Genomic DNA, 16,979 nt, shown 5'->3' with positions numbered 1-16,979 from the left:
GTAGGTTCATGGAGTTGTTGAGGTATGTACCATATCTCAAGGATGAGAAGGCTAAGATCTAAATCAGTGGACTGTCAGCGACATAAAGACGATATTGAGTTTGACGAGCCTAGATCATTGGAGGAAGCCACCAGGAAGCTAAATGTTATGAAACCAACTCACAAAAAGATAGAAAAGAAAGATCAACTTCTTATAATTCATCCTCTTCGAGGGGGAAACCTCCTTTACATTACACAAATGAACAATTCTTAGATGATACAAATGAAAAAACCTCCTTTCTATATGTAGGAGTCTAAGGAGTCACAATATAATCAAAGTCGACATAAAAATAATAAATAAGGGCACAACAATAACAATAATGGGCTTCTATGGGGCACAATAATAACAATATGGGGACAATAGGGGCACAACAATAATAATAAGGGCTACAATGAAAATAGTAATGGGGGAATCACTAGTATTATAGGGACCTAACACTAAAGCATTGTTATGAGCAGTTAAAGCTCAAAGTTGAGCCTAAGCATGAATTGAAAGGAAATGATAAAGTTAAAGGGAAGTGGCCACCGAAGAGGGGAAGACCTTAGGATGCAGGTGAGAAAGAAAATGTGGTTCCTTATAATAAGTTCAATGCAGTTGAGAAGGGACATGGGTTTCAGCTTGGAGAGAAGCATAACAAAGGTTATTGTAGGGGACCATTGCAGTGTTGGATGTGGCAAATATCATCATAGGAAGGATTCTCTGTTTTACCAGGGTGGTAGGCCTTAGATCTATGGTGCTCAGGAGGTGCAAACAGTTGAGGATGTTGGTAATAACATTCCTCGAATTTATGCAGTTGTGGACAACAAGCGTGAAGATCTTTAGGTGTCCATTATTGAGATGGAAGTTAAGATATGTGGTTGAGTTGTTTCTATTTTGATTGATCCTAGTGTTGGCATTGTTTTCATTGATGGAAAAGAAGAAACAACAAAGGAGCAGCTATGTGAATCATAATGTTGAGCTTGGCATGATGATGAGCTGATGATGTTGGATTATGTTGTTGTATGAATATGATGAGTGAGAATGTTGCTCAAAGGCTGATTTATGTTGAATGCTAGATGGCTTGAACTAAAGAAGGTTGAAAGTGATGTGAAGTGCAAAGGTTGAAAATTAAATATGAAGTGAAAAGGTTGAATGTGAAGGTTGAACATCGTTAAAATGGGACATTACAAAAGCATAAATATATATATATATATATATATATATATATATATATATATATATATATATATATATATATATATATATATATATATATATATATATATATATGTTTTTTATTGAACAAAAAATGTAGACAATAAAAGAAAATCTGATTTGTCACTTGTAATCATTGAAGATTGAGTTGTTTTAATTCAGCTATATCTATAACTATAGCTATATATATATTAGATCTGAAAGTGAAGAGACAAGCTTGTGAGCAGTTTTTGGAAGTCCAAGGGATAATGATTCTTTTCATATTCTTGCAAAGAATACAAACAAACAATATGAATTGCTTATAGAATATACAATGTGGAATGGTAAAAGGAGAAAAACAATCTGCATAAGAAAGTGGATGAGCAGCAAGGGAAGAGATACAAAGTGAAAAGGAAAAGTAGTGCAGCGGTAGACTTGACAGCAGAAATGTAAATGAGGTAACCAACATGTGTGACATGATGTTGTGATTGAGAAATTTCTATCCCTTTCTATGTTGTAGCTTGAAAAGAAACGTGTTGTATCCTGTTGAGGTAGGAGCCTCCTGTGGGTTGTATCCTGCAGAAAAATTGTGGGAGTTGGAGCTTCCTTCGAGGTAGCAGCCTCTTGTAGGTTGGAGCCTACAAAAAATCTGATGTAATAAGGAGTAGCATATTACCTTCACACCACTTTTAGCCTAAAATTCTTGGTTTTCTCCCTTCGGGGTTTACACTTATATATGGTGTCTTCATGTGTTTTTTCTTGCATGTTGTGTGAATGTTTTGAATACTTGATAATGAAATCTTCAAATTTCTCTCCTTGACACCTACAAAAGGAATTCAATAATAATTGAGCACAAACATAAACCCTTAACTACATAAGAAGAATATTAAGTTGAGCAAAAATGAAAATTTTGAATTACTGATTCACCCCACCCAGTGATTCTCAATCATAAATATCAATTGGTATCATAGGGAGGTTTCTTTAGTAGCAGTCTAACAACTAGAAGGAGGTCCTGTTATCACTCCAGGAATCTCTCCTAGGTTGTAGCTTAGAGATGCCTGGTAACATATAAATGTTCAATATTGTTCTCTAAACTATTGGAATGGATGATGGTCTGGATCAAGTCAGATGACTGTTTCAACTATGATGGTTTGGATCAAGTTAGATGACTATTTCAACTATGTTTTCACTCAAGACATGCATGAACACCCTCAACTTTACAAGGCTTTAGACCACTAATGCTCAATAGTTTATAGATTCAATGGATAGATGGAGAATACTGACTGTACCAACAGATGCATACATAAACACATATGAATGGCTAGCTACAGGAAGTAAATGAAGCTTGCAAATCTAATTTATCAACGCAAAGATAAGATGACAGTTATCTGGCATTAGACACAAAAGAAAACATGAATAACCTATTCAAGTGCAAGCTTAGAACATAAGAGAAATTGGGAATTGAACATGTAACAACAAAAGAAGGTTATATTGTTGGAATGAAGATGAGAAGCTAGAGTAGCAGAGTATCCACAGTCTCCAAAATTTGAACCCTTCATACTTATAACTTTTAGCCATTTATAGGCTTTTTACAATGCTCCCAAGCTCTCAAAGGCTCGAGGTGTCTTAATCTATCCCCTTTGTCTAACTGTTTGATGCCATTACTAGACACGCATGAGCTCGGAGGTTTCTTTTCTAATAGCAGAGTAACTGCATTCTGGTAAATGTGTTGCACTATCAGGTGGCTCGCTCATGCGAGTGATGCTCCATGATCATTTGTTGGTCTGGCTGTGTTGCATTGTTGCCTTTCCCCTTCTAGCCTTCTGTCTCTTGGTATCTGTCTCCCGGCCTCTATTCTGTGATGGAATGGGTCTTTGGTTCTTTGAAATCCTTTCAACTACTACCAATGACTATTTTCTGTTTTACACAGAAAAACGTTGCAACACTGTGAAATCCCACCAAGCTTTGTTTATTTCGGACTTAAAGTCCTTAAACACTGTCTATTCCTCTATCGGGTCCATCCTTATCGCTATTGCAAGTCACAAATGGCCTGTTCCCAGTCTACCCTTTATATTTTGAAATACATTAAAAACACTAAATTTCTTGAAAAAATAGCTTTGGCGGATCTGAAATATTATATATTTTCATTCCCGAACCCCTTCAGGTCCGGGTTTTATCGCATCAGCGTTATCCCTTTATATTTCGTTAAATAACGAAATATGTGAAAATACATAGGAAAATGCCTTTCAACGGATCTCAAATCTTATGAAATAATATTTATATAGCCATCAGGTCCGGCTAATCGCATCGCACATATACATGTATAAAGGCCCCGCTCCATAATGTTTCCCCAATTGTGATCCGCCGATGCGATTGATCGCAATCGCATATCGCTCATGCCTCGGGCCCATGGTGAGCGCTCTGTTGTGTTCTCCGATAGTGATACTGCGATGCAATGTGGGCCATCGATCTGCGTGCTTGATCGACTGTCCTAGTTGACTCCGCCGATCGCCATCGCAAGTTCCACACAGTTTGCGCTGATATCCGTCGGTTGCCATCGTCGATTGCGATCCACCGACTGGATCTGGACCGTTGATTGGCCAGATCTGACGGCTGCTATGCATTCATTTCTCAAGCCTCCGCTGCTCTGTTTTTTTACTGCTTTCTAGTGTTTTTTGCCTCTCGACAGTGTTTTTCCACCTGTTTGAAGATTTTTCTCTTGCGATTATTTTGATCTTTTAAATGATTTTCAAAGATTCAGAGAGTGTTTTGGATCTGTTTGGCACTGCACCTCAGGGGATAATAGATCCTAAGTCAGTAAAATGGTTAGTCAAGAAGGATGCTCAACAAATAAGGCCCCTCTATTTACTGGTACAAACTATGCCTTTTGGAAAGTAAGAACGAAGACATATTTAATGTCTCTAGGAATAGAAGTCTGGGTTATTGTGATGATGGGGTATGAAGAACCAAAGGAAACAACTAGTGACAAAGATGCCAAACTGAATTTTATAGCTAATGCAAAAGCTATGAATGCACTTCTGAGTGGTCTATGTGAGTCTGAATTTATCAAAGTAATGCATTGTGAGATAGCTAAAGATATTTGGGTTAAATTAGAAAATATTCATGAAGGAGATAAAAAGGTGAAGATGGCCAAATTACAAGTGTATAGAACGCAGTTTGAGACCTTAAAAATGAATGAAGATGAAGATATAGCTAAATTATTTTTAAGAGTTGATGAAGTTGTAAATATCATGTTGGGTCTAGGAGAAACAATCAACGAAAGTGTAATAGTTCAGAAAATTTTGAGGTCATTACCTTCTAAATTCAATCCTAAGGTTTCAACTATTGAAGAAACAAAAAAATTTGAGACTTTGAACAAAGATCAATTACATGGCTCTTTGGCATCATATGACATGAGAATTCCAAAAGGGAAGGCAACTAGTAGATATGCATCTTTCAACGCAGACAAGCCCATAGAAGAAATGGAGCGTTGATGCTCAGGTTCTGATGAAGAAGAAGCAAAATTTGTCATAGGGTTGAAGAAAGGCACAGGTAAGTATAAATGAAAACTTCCATTTTAGTGTTTTAATTGTGGAAGAGTGGGACATTATGCATCAAAATGCCCTTATAAGAAAGAGAAAAATCAACCTAAAGGGAAAGAGAAGAACAAGTCTACCAAAATGCATAAAGAAGAACAATTCAAAAGGAAGAATTTATATGCTCAAGAAGATAACAGTGGATCTGAAAGTTTCAATGAATCCTCTAGTGAAGATGGCACCAATGAATTCATGTTGATGGCCTTGGAAAAACTTGAAAAGGATTGTCATGAATATCAAGAAGAAGAGGAAGGTGAGGTAGACCTTGAGGGGGAGTTAATCAGTGCCCTAGATGAAATATAAGGGCTTAAACTAAAAAATAGAAAGCAGAACGAGATCCTATTAAAATATGTAAAGGAAGAATAAAATTCAGAAGACATTATCAAGTTGAAATTTGAACTTGAAGAAGAAAATAAGGTGGAAGACATTTTAATGAAGCAAATAAAAGAGAAATCCCAGGAGTGTGAAATATTGGAGGAAGGGGTGGTATGTGTAAAGAAAAAGCTAGAGAAGGCTGAAACTAAACTAAACATGAATATTTAGTAGATAAAAGGGTCTGAAAATCTGGATGTGATATTAAATGCCCAGAGGTCTCCATTCATAAAGTTTGGGTTAGGCTATGAAGGAGAATCTAGTAAATCTAAGGTAGAGGATAAAAGGACAATCACCTTTGTAAAATCTTCTATGGGAGAAGATGACAACTCACATCAATCTGAGAATGAAAACTTGAGCAACATTTCAACATCAAGTGAACAACTTCAAAGGAACATTTTCGGTAAAGTAAAAAAGGCAAAAGAAATGGGCAATCAAACAATAATCTATCAGAAACCACACTTCTTCAGGAGATAGGATTACCCAATGTCAAGATGGTTAGATTCTCAAACAACATCCACTACCAGGAGCATATATTTGTTTTATGGTTATTGTTACTACTGTAATAACTGTGGACATAAAGCCATGAATTGCAGAACTTATGTTAGAAGAATGTATTTGGGAGATTTTAATATGAGAAACAATGGATTCACAAACATTAAAACAAACATGAATCTATACAAAAATGCATTTGCTATTCTCCTTGATATTACTGAATGTTTCTATTGTCACAACTTTGGGCACAAATCTTATGAATGCCAGCTTAAAGATAATAGATTAACATCTTAGAACATTTATAGAACAAATGGATGCATGCAATGGAGAAAGAACGTAGAGGAAAAGAAAACTGATAAGTTTGATCTAGTTATATATGCTCAAGATCAAAACAATAAATGGTATGTGGACAGTGGCTGCTCTAGACCTATGACAGGAGATAAAAGAAAGTTTGTTTCCTTGAATGAAAAACAATTGGAAATGTCATATTCTGTAATGATGAAGCAGGAAGAATTAGAGGAAAAGGTACAATTAGTTTGAACAATGGAAGAGGAAAGGCTCAATATGTACTGTTTGTAGTTGGTCTAAAACATAACTTGTTGAGTGTAAGTTAGATGTGTGACAAAGGGTGTGATGTCCTCTTTAGAGTTCAAGGCTGCGAAATCAGGTCAACATCTATAGGGAAGGTTCTGGATAAAGGAGTTTGAACTGAGAATAGTGTATATATCTTGAAAGAAGAGAGTGAGGAATGCTACATCGGAAAACAAGATGAATCTTGGCTATGGAATAGGAGATTGGGGCATCTCAACTTTGATCACATCATCAAACTCAGTACAAAAGAAGTAGTCAAACATCTACCGACAATAAAGAAGCCTTAAAATACTATCTACAAATAATGTCAAATGGGTAAACAAACACGAACATAATTCAAAGTCAAAGGTAAACTATTAAGTACTAATCCTTTGCAACTAGTTCATATGGATTTGTGCGAACCTTCCAGAACAGAAGCACGAGGAGGAGAACAATATTTCATGCTGGTAATCAATGACTATTCGAGGTTGACTTGGGTGGCATTTCTCAGAAATAAGTCAAAAGCATTTGAGAAATTTAAAACATTCAAGGCATCGGTAGAAAATCAAACAGGGTGCAAGATAAAGTGCATAAGGTCAGACAGAGGAGGTGAATTTACATCAAATGAGTTTGCAGACCTATCTAATGAATTTGGGACTTAACAACAATATATTATTGTAGACAAACTGCAACAGAATGGAGTCGCAGAGAGACAAAATAGTTATGTTCAGCAAATTGCTAGAGCCATGATGCAAGAAAGAAACATTGCTCAAACTTATTGGGCGGAAGAAATGCATACAACGGTACATATTATCAATAAGGCACATCTCAGATCAAACTGTGATAAGACACCTTATGAATTGTGGCACGGGAAACCAACATCAATCAAGCATTTTAACGTATTCGGGAGTAAACGTTATATCAAACATAATGATGAAAAGCTAGGAAAGTTTGATGCTCGATCCTGTTAGTGCTTGAAATTTCACCTCAGGCTGAGAAAGGTAAACCTCAAGGGTACATCAAACCATTCAGCCTTGTAGCTAGCCCTACGGGGCAGGAGAAGGCTCTCTCCGGTCAATCTCGGCAGATCTTCAATGGGATGAGATGACCAACAAGGTAACACTGATATTAGGCTAGTAAACTGATTAAAAAGGGTTGATTTGGGGTTTTTTGGGTTTTTGGTGGCAAATTGAGGAATTGCAATTTTGGGTGCGGGGATTGGACACAGTTTCTGCAGGGGGTTCCTTGGGGCGAGGTAGGAGACCGTATTGATACCTTAGATTGAGATGGATGATCAGGAATGAAGGATGAGGAGCTAAAGAGAGCAAACAATGACTTTGAATTCCATTTAGACAGTAGAAAACATTGAAATTAAACAAATTTAAAAGCAGAGCATGGCTAGCATGAATTCATACTTTAACACTTCATTTGTTTAATGTGCAGCAGTAAAGAAAGGAAATGAATCACATAACAAAGCTTACAAGAACATTGAGAAAACACACCATCAACACATGAGTCCACAAGAATCCCAAAGAGGACTGCAAAACCCTGGTCTTCCTTAGCCAAAAATTGCAGAGATACAATGAAAATATGCAATGATAGCTTCTCCCTCAAGAGTCCAACCTTCCAACCCCTGAAAATGATTAAGAAAATACATAATATAGGCAAGCCAACCTCTTCCCTTGCCTCTAGGGGTCGAGCTCATCCTTCTAGGAGCTGTTTCAACTAATTCTAAACTGAGCACTAAAATCTAGGCAGTCAAAACAACTTGCCTCTATAAGCTAGGAAACCAATCCATTCATTAAATATTTACCCTTGACCTGAATGAATCTTCTAGAAGTGTTAAACAAGAGTAAAAGTGTCTTAGAGTTACAATTATTACATCAAAGATAATCATCTTCAACCCCAAAAAGTCAAACCAAGTCAAACTGTGCTTTTCCGAGCTGTACAATGAAATCTGGCAAAGTTTGCTCAACGGGTCGCGCACATCTGCTCAACGGGTCGCGCACATTGGGAGCTCTGTTTGAGGCACTTCCCGGTGTCAGAATCAGGTGCAGGATAGCTCGTTGGAAAGGTCTTTGAGTCTACTTTCCAACCCAACTGGAATTTTTCAATTTGGAGTTCATTTTCCCTATCAAAAATCAATTCTCCCAAGACAGCTTTCTGCAGTTCAAAAAAGTGGCAGAAAGTCAAATTTTGCATGTATTTTGACCTTCTGGAGGCCCAAAACTCCATAAAAACTCAAGTCCATCCATAGGCATATGTAAATTTGCATGAAAAATCTAGAAATGCTGAGTTTTTGCAAAAAGGAGTTGCCATGACAAAGGGTCTCACCGGGGGTGAGACCCGTTGAGGAGCCAAAACCTGTAAATTTCCAAAAATTGCCAAAATTACCCAAAATTCTCAATTTTTTTTGGGATTTGAGCTGTGTCTAGGCTAATGAGTGCCATGATCCTTGAGTGAAGCCTCAGCCAAGATACGAAGGGGATCAAGCCTCTTTCTCCTTTTTTGTGCCTTGGCCAACCACCTTGGATCCGACGATTGTAATTTTGACATTTCTCTAAAACCATGACACCTGTACAAAAAGTGAAGGAGGTTTTTCTTCTTTGGAATGTTGTGGACAAAAACCTCTCTCATTTTTCAAAAATTCATCTTTTATTGCTCTGGAACATCGTTTGAGTGCGACTTGTCCCGATGTGTGAAACAAGGAATTTTGTCGAAATGGAGCGAAATGAAGGGGATAGGGGGCTTCCAAATTCTTGGGGAAATTTTTGGAAGTAGGGAGGGATGTTAGGAAGCAGGGGAAAGTGGAATCTCAGAGATTGAGTGAGGGGAAGGGGTCCAAAAGGGCAAAACACAGGCCCAACCTAGAAAATTGCCAAGTTGTAGCTAGAAACTAGGGTTTGTGCAAAAATGAGGAATTTGGCGGATCTAAGGGATGAGAAGCATTTGATAAGGTACTTTAAGGATAGGGGAAGGTGTATGAACATCAGGAAACAAGTTTTGCCGATGATTTGACCGTCCAAGAGAAATTGGCTTTCAAAACCCTAGGAGAGGGAAATGACCTTGCCAAGGCACAACTGAAGCATGAACAAGATGTAAAATGACTCATTAGACACTGACATGACAATGAAAACCATATGAATGATGATAGACTCAGCTGAATGGTGACATGGACCAACATTTTGACAACTTTAGAAGGAGTTAAGGCAAACCCTAGACCTAATGCCTAGTGACCAAATTTTGCTTGAAAACTCTATGAAATGACAAAATTTGACTTGGAAACTCTGAGACCAATTTGTAAGAGCATATTTGATCACTGGAGGAAGGTTGGGAAGACTGACACTAACACTGGCTCTAATGGGGATGGTAGCTCCTTGGAGGTGCCAAGAACCTTAGACATCTGGGAGAGCAGACCAGTGCTTTTCAATCATTGGGCAATGGAGTCAAAAACTCAAGCTGAAATGCATGGCTGAAACCTGACACAAACTAACTTAACAACAAGACTGAGAATTGACTCACAAAGGACTCATGACTCAACTAAAAACTGAATCAATACTTAAACACAACCGACAAACTGAAAATGATGCTCAAAGTGGAGCTTATTCATCAAAACCTACTCTAACAGTTTCATTCATCACCTGGTCAAGTGAAATGAAACAACCAATGTAACCAAGCAAGTATCCGATCTGCTGTTCGAATTCTCCACAAGTTCTCGCTTATGACCAACAAGAGAGAACTAATAAAATGCAACTCCCATGACGACTTAGAAACAGATCCGTAGAATGATATGAATTCTCTATCCACCTCCAAAAACACTGCATAAGGATCTTGAAATTCAAGCACACTGGAACTTAGCTCATCCAATGGATTACTTATCTTTTCCTCATACCATGAATGCAAACTTTGATCTGAGCCTTGTGATGAGACCTCTGCTAAAAATGACAAAGAAACCGGCTGCCTGATCAAGTTCATGTCAGCACATGTTTCAAGCTCCCCTGTAATCAATGGAGAAAGACTTTGACTGCAAACCTCATCCAAAACATTAGCTATTGGATCATGAAACACTTGAAAAGACTGCTGCAATCCCATTTCTATTGGTTCCATTATGATTACATGATTGCCTACATGCTGCTCATTCTTCACTGAAGATGGACTATGCAAATTTCCCTTCAAATACTGAAATGATTCAAAACAGAATGGTAGGGAACCTTCTTGTATCATTTGATCAAATATGTCAGCTTCCATGCTTTCATCTGCAACTTGAAAATCAATGGCATTTGGGGGCTGCAAATCTGAATATGAGAAGTCTGGAACAAGGTTTTTATTGCCTCCAATATGGTCTAGATCAAGACTTGTTGACAGCTGATTTCTAATTTCATGGAAGTTGTCTTTAATGAACTGACATGAATCAAAACAAAAAGGTAAATATCCTTCACTTACTTCAAAATTCGCTGCACTTTCCTCGTCACTGTCATAGCTGATATGTGATGGCTGAACATTGTATTCAAGCTGCTGAAAATGAACATCTTCCTCCCACAAACTAGCTACTGATTTGTCTGTAAGATTAGCTTTTGTTTGGAGAACATAATCATCATCATACTCATCAAACCGAGGCAAATCATCATCAAACATACACATCATATCAACAGCTCTCTCTTCTTCACAATGATCTATAAAACAATCACTATGACAACTGGGATTAGAAACGAAATATTTTGAATCAGCAACTTGTTCTTCTTCAATCAGCACGCCATGATCTTGAACATCATAAGCATTTCTTGTGTTGATCTTGTCCATCATCTTTTCCACGGCACTTACCAAAATGTCAAGTTTTACCTCTAGAGATGTCGATTTTTCCGGATCCATGTTTTTCATCTCTTCTTCTTTCAACCTTGCCCGTCGGATTAGCAGATGCGCCTCTACACTTACTGCACTGTTTTGCATCTCGTGAAGTGTTGCAATATCCCTTTCTCTCAGCTGAAACTCCATCTCCGGATCAAAGGCACCCGGGTAGTGCAAGAGAGCAGATCTAGGAGTAGGCCTTATATCAACTGGCAGCGAATAATAAACTTGGTTAAATCTGGCTGAAAACTGTTGTACAGTCTCCCCTGGCAATCTTTTCAGATGGTTATACTCTTCTACAATCAAGAAAAGGTTTTGTCCGATCATCCACCTGTCGAGAAAAACTTTGACGAACTGCTGGAAATCTGAAATGCTCGCATCAGGCAGGGCTTTGAACCAACTCTTCACTTTGGCTTGCAAAGAAAGAGCAAAAAGCCTTATACTAACATCTTCTTCATCAACTTCAAAAAGATCTAGAAAATTCTCAAAATTCTGCACATGTTGCTCAACGTTGACATTCTTACATTCACCATCAAACATCGGCAAGTATAGATCATAGTTTTTGGGGAAAGCATGAAGAACAGAAGGTAAAACAAGAGGTTTATACCGATCTGGAATTTTACAAGGTATAGGGGTATGTACAGCAGGTATAGAATTAGTTTTGGTCACTTGAGGTTCATCAACTTGAAGATAGCCATCACAAAATTCGGAAAAAGGATCTTGATCAAGCTCAAAGGCATGCAAATCTTTGGTATTCACAATCTTCAAAGGGAAAGAATCAACTGCAGGCCGAGGATCTCTTCTCAAATACAATATACTTTGCAAAGTCTTCTTGACATTCTTGGGAAAAGAGAAGAAATAATTTATGACAAAGAACAAAATGTCTTGGATGAAATTCCAACTTGAGTACCTGATCTGTCCATGTTGTCCTTTCATGTTTTTGCTGGTCGGGATCATCCTCCAGTGGAGTCTTTGGATCTGATCTCAAAACTGATTTAGAGTCGCCAAGTGAATGATTTCAGCCTTTCAAGTGCCTGATCGTTGTTCACCATCAACAATCAGATCTGAACTTGATACATGTACTGGGGTAAAATGCAAGTGAAGTGTTGTATTCACAAGCTCATGGAGATTGACTGAAGCAGCGTTTATCTACTTGCACTGATGCAAAGCAAGAGCGTTTTCGAAGGCTACCTGGCGTAACTTCAGGCTCCGTCTAAGACTTATGAAACAAACACATCAACCCACAAACAAGTTTGTTCTCCCCAGTATGGTCGCCAGTATGTTAGCGCTTGAAATTTCACCTCAGGCTGAGAAAGGTAAACCTCAAGGGTACATCAAACCATTCAGCCTCGTAGCTAGCCCTACGGGGCAGGAGAAGGCTCTCTCCGGTCAATCTCGGCAGATCTTCAATGGGATGAGATGACCAACAAGGTAACACTGATATTAGGCTAGTAAATTGATTAAAAAGGGTTGATTTGGGGTTTTTTGGGTTTTTGGTGGCAAATTGAGGAATTGCAATTTTGGGTGTGGGGATTGGACATAGTTTCTGCAGGGGGTTCCTTGGGGCGAGGTAGGAGACCGTATTGATACCTTAGATTGAGATGGATGATCAGGAATGAAGGATGAGGAGCTAAAGAGAGCAAACAATGACTTTGAATTCCCTTTAGACAGTAGAAAACATTGAAATTAAACAAATTTAAAAGCAGAGCATGGCTAGCATGAATTCATACTTTAACACTTCATTTGTTTAATGTGCAGCAGTAAAGAAAGGAAATGAATCACATAAAAAAGCTTACAAGAACATTGAGAAAACACACCATCAACACATGAGTCCACAAGAATCCCAAAGAGGACTGCAAAACCCTGGTCTTCCTTAGCCAAAAATTGCAGAGATACAATGAAAATATACAATGATAGCTTCTCCCTCAAGAGTCCAACCTTCCAACCCCTGAAAATGATTAAGAAAATACATAATATAGGCAAGCCAACCTCTTCCCTTGCCTCTAGGGGTCGAGCTCATCCTTCTAGGAGCTGTTTCAACTAATTCTAAACTGAGCACTAAAATCTAGGCAGTCAAAACAACTTGCCTCTATAAGCTAGGAAACCAATCCATTCATTAAATATTTACCCTTGACCTGAATGAATCTTCTAGAAGTGTTAAACAAGAGTAAAAGTGTCTTAGAGTTACAATTATTACATCAAAGATAATCATCTTCAACCCCAAAAAGTCAAACCAAGTCAAACTGTGCCTTTCCGAGCTGTACAGTGAAATCTGGCAAAGTTTGCTCAACGGGTCGCGCACATCTGCTCAACGGGTCGTGCACATTGGGAGCTCTATTTGAGGCACTTCCCGGTGTCAGAATTAGGTGCAGGATAGCTCGTTGGAAAGGTATTTGAGTCTACTTTCCAACCCAACTAGAATTTTTCAATTTGGAGTTCATTTTCCTTGTCAAAAATCAATTCTCCCAAGACAGCTTTCTGCAGTTCAAAAAAGTGGCAGAAAGTCAAATTTTGCATGTATTTTGACCTTCTGGAGGCCCAAAACTCCATAAAAACTCAAGTCCATCCATAGGAATATGTAAATTTGCATGAAAAATCTAGAAATGCTGAGTTTTTGCAAAAAGGAGCTGCCATGACAAAGGGTCTCACCGGGGGTGAGACCCGTTGAGGAGCCAAAACCTGTAAATTTCCAAAAATTGCCAAAATTACCCAAAATTCTCAAAATTTTTTGGGATTTGAGCTGTGGCTAGGCTAATGAGTGCCATGATCCTTGAGTGAAGCCTCAACCAAGATACGGAGGGGATCGGGCCTCTTTCTCCTTTTTTGTGCCTTGGCCAACCGCCTTGGATCCGACGATTGTAATTTTGACATTTCTCTAAAACCATGACACATGTGCAAAAAGTGAAGGAGGTTTTTCTTCTTTGGAATGTTGTGGACAAAAACCTCTCTCAGTTTTCCAAAATTCATCTTTTATTGCTCTGGAACATCATTTGAGTGCGACTTGTCCCGATGTGTGAAACAAGGAATTTTGTCGAAATGGAGCGAAATGAAGGGGATAGGGGGCTTCCAAATTCTTGGGGAAATTTTTGGAAGTAGGGAGGGATGTTAGGAAGCAGGGGAAAGTGGAATCTCAGAGATTGAGTGAGGGGAAGGGGTCCAAAAGGGCAAAACACAGGCCCAACCTAGAAAATTGCCAGGTTGTAGCTAGAAACTAGGGTTTGCGCAAAAATGAGGAATTTGGCGGATCTAAGGGATGAGAAGCATTTGATAAGGTACTTTAAGGATAGGGGAAGGTGTATGAACATCAGGAAACAAGTTTTGCCGATGATTTGACCGTCCAAGAGAAATTGGCTTTCAAAACCCTAGGAGAGGGAAATGACCTTGCCAAGGCACAACTGAAGCATGAACAAGATGTAAAATGACTCATTAGACACTGACATGACAATGAAAACCCTATGAATGATGATAGACTCAGCTGAATGGTGACATCGACCAACATTTTGACAACTTTAGAAGGAGTTAAGGCAAACCCTAGACCTAATGCCTAGTGACCAAATTTTGCTTGAAAACTCTTTGAAATGACAAAATTTGACTTGGAAACTCTGAGACCACTTTGTAAGAGCATATTTGATCACTGGAGGAAGGCTGGGAAGACTGACACTAACAGATCCAATGAAGGAATATTTTTGGGATATTCATCAAAAAGTAAGGGATACAAATGTTATAATAAAATATTGCATAAGATTGTGGAATGCATAGATGTTAAGGTTGATGAAGAGCCTCACAATAAAAACAAGAGCATAGGTTTTATCAATCCTCCAGATCATCATCATCATATCAGTAAAGAGAGTGAAGTACAAGAAGACGAATTAGAAGATACAAAGACTTATTCAAAAATACCCTCAAGACAGACTCAAAAGAATCATCCTGAGAATCAAATTGTTGGAGATAAAAGTGAAGTAGTACAAACAAGGAGGAAACTAGTAGAAAAAACTGAGCAAGTTCATATAACTATGTTGTCATAGATATAGCCAAATAACTTTGGAGAGGCAAGTAAATATAAAAGTTGGATTGATGTTATGAACAAGGAGTTAGATCAAATTGAGAAGAACGAGACTTGGGAACTAACACCAATACCTATTAGAAAGAATGTCATTGGCACAAAATGGATATTCAAAAATAAGATGAATGAACAGGGTCAAGTTGTTAGAAACAAAGCCAGACTAGTGTGTAAGGGTTACGCACATGTGGAAGATCTTGAATATGAAGAGAATTTTGCACCAATCATGAGACTGGAGGCAATCAAGATGTTTTTGGCCTTTTCATGCTACAAAGATTTCAAGGTGTACCAAATGGACGTGAAGTTTGCCTTCCTAAATGGTGATCTTGAGGAAGAAGTCTATATGGAACAACCTGAAGGTTTTTCATTATTAGATAAGCCTAACTATGTCTGCAGGTTAAAGAAAGCATTATATGGTCTTAAACAAGCACCACGGGCGTGGTACTCTAGATTGGACAAGTACCTTCAAAAACAGGGTTTCAAGAGAGGAGGAGCTGATAGTAATATGTACATAAAGGCTGATGGAGATGAATTACTAATTATAGTTGTGTATGTGGATGATATTATGTTTGGCAGCAATAAATATAATCTAGTAGAATGGTTTGCTAAAGAGATGAAGCACAAGTTCTAAATGTCTATGATTATAGAACTAACCTTCTACCTAGGGATCCAAATACTATAAAATCCTGGAGGCATATTCATTTATGAAGAGAAATACCTAAAAGATATGTTGAAAAGATTCCAAATGGGAGATTGTAAACCTGTCTCAACCCCCATGACTACTAGATGTAAGATATGTGCAGATGATGAATTACCTGATGTGCATCAAAAGATTTACAGATCTATGAAAGGAAGTCTATTATACCTAACAACTTCTTGACCATATATAATGTTGGAAGTCAAATTAGTAGCAAGATATCAATCAACATCCAAATAGATCCATTTGTTAGCAACAAAAAGGATATTAAACCACTTGAAAGGGACTACAAGCTATGGAATATGGTATCCAAAGGGTAAGGAATTTACATTGACAACATACATAGATGCGGATTGGGTGAGCTGTGTGGATGACATAAAAGTACAAGTGATGGTTCATTCTACCTAGGAGATTCTTTGGTGACATGGCTAATAAAAAAAACAAACATCATTTTCTCTACTTACCGTTGAAGCTGAATACATAGCAGTTGCAGCTTGTTGCACACAAGTGTTGTGGATGAAACAAAAACTACAGGACATGAAGGTAAATTTTAATGAACCTATTTCTATCAAATGCGACAATACAAGTGCAATAAGCATTTCAAAAAATCTTGTGCTCCATCCAAAGACTAAGCATATACCTATAAAGTACCACGTTCTCAAAGAACAAGTTGTTCCGCAAACAATGAAGTTGGAGTACATACCCGCAAAAGAACAAATAACATATATACTTACAAAGTCCCTTGCTAGAGAACCATTTGAATATCTGAGAAACGAGTTAGGGATAATTTCTGCAAACTCTTTTCACTAGTGTGACTTAAAAAAGAGAACCTAAAATACTGCAGAGTATGTGAAATTGAGCATGATCTAAAGGGGAGATTAGTGGAGCAGTAAAGAGTAATGAAGAGGAACAAGAGGCTAATGATTATCTCAAGAATTTGAAGTAGTTAAGAAGCAAGAAGAACAAAAGCATCATCAAATTGTGATATCAATCCACTTTCTTCAGGAGCTAACAACATCAATCAGGTTCACCATTCAAAAGTCCATTCTTCAATGAATTTTTTTATGTACACATGTATATATATGGTACATAAACGTGTAAATAAATATTTTCAAGCATAAATAGTACTACT

Source organism: Pinus tabuliformis, chromosome 2_2, assembly GCF_031772625.1.
Source record: "Pinus tabuliformis cultivar Carrire ecotype Pingquan chromosome 2_2, CPIR1, whole genome shotgun sequence".
In the NCBI taxonomy this organism is placed as follows: domain Eukaryota; kingdom Viridiplantae; phylum Streptophyta; class Pinopsida; order Pinales; family Pinaceae; genus Pinus; species Pinus tabuliformis.
Note: the sequence above shows the minus strand (reverse complement) of the source record.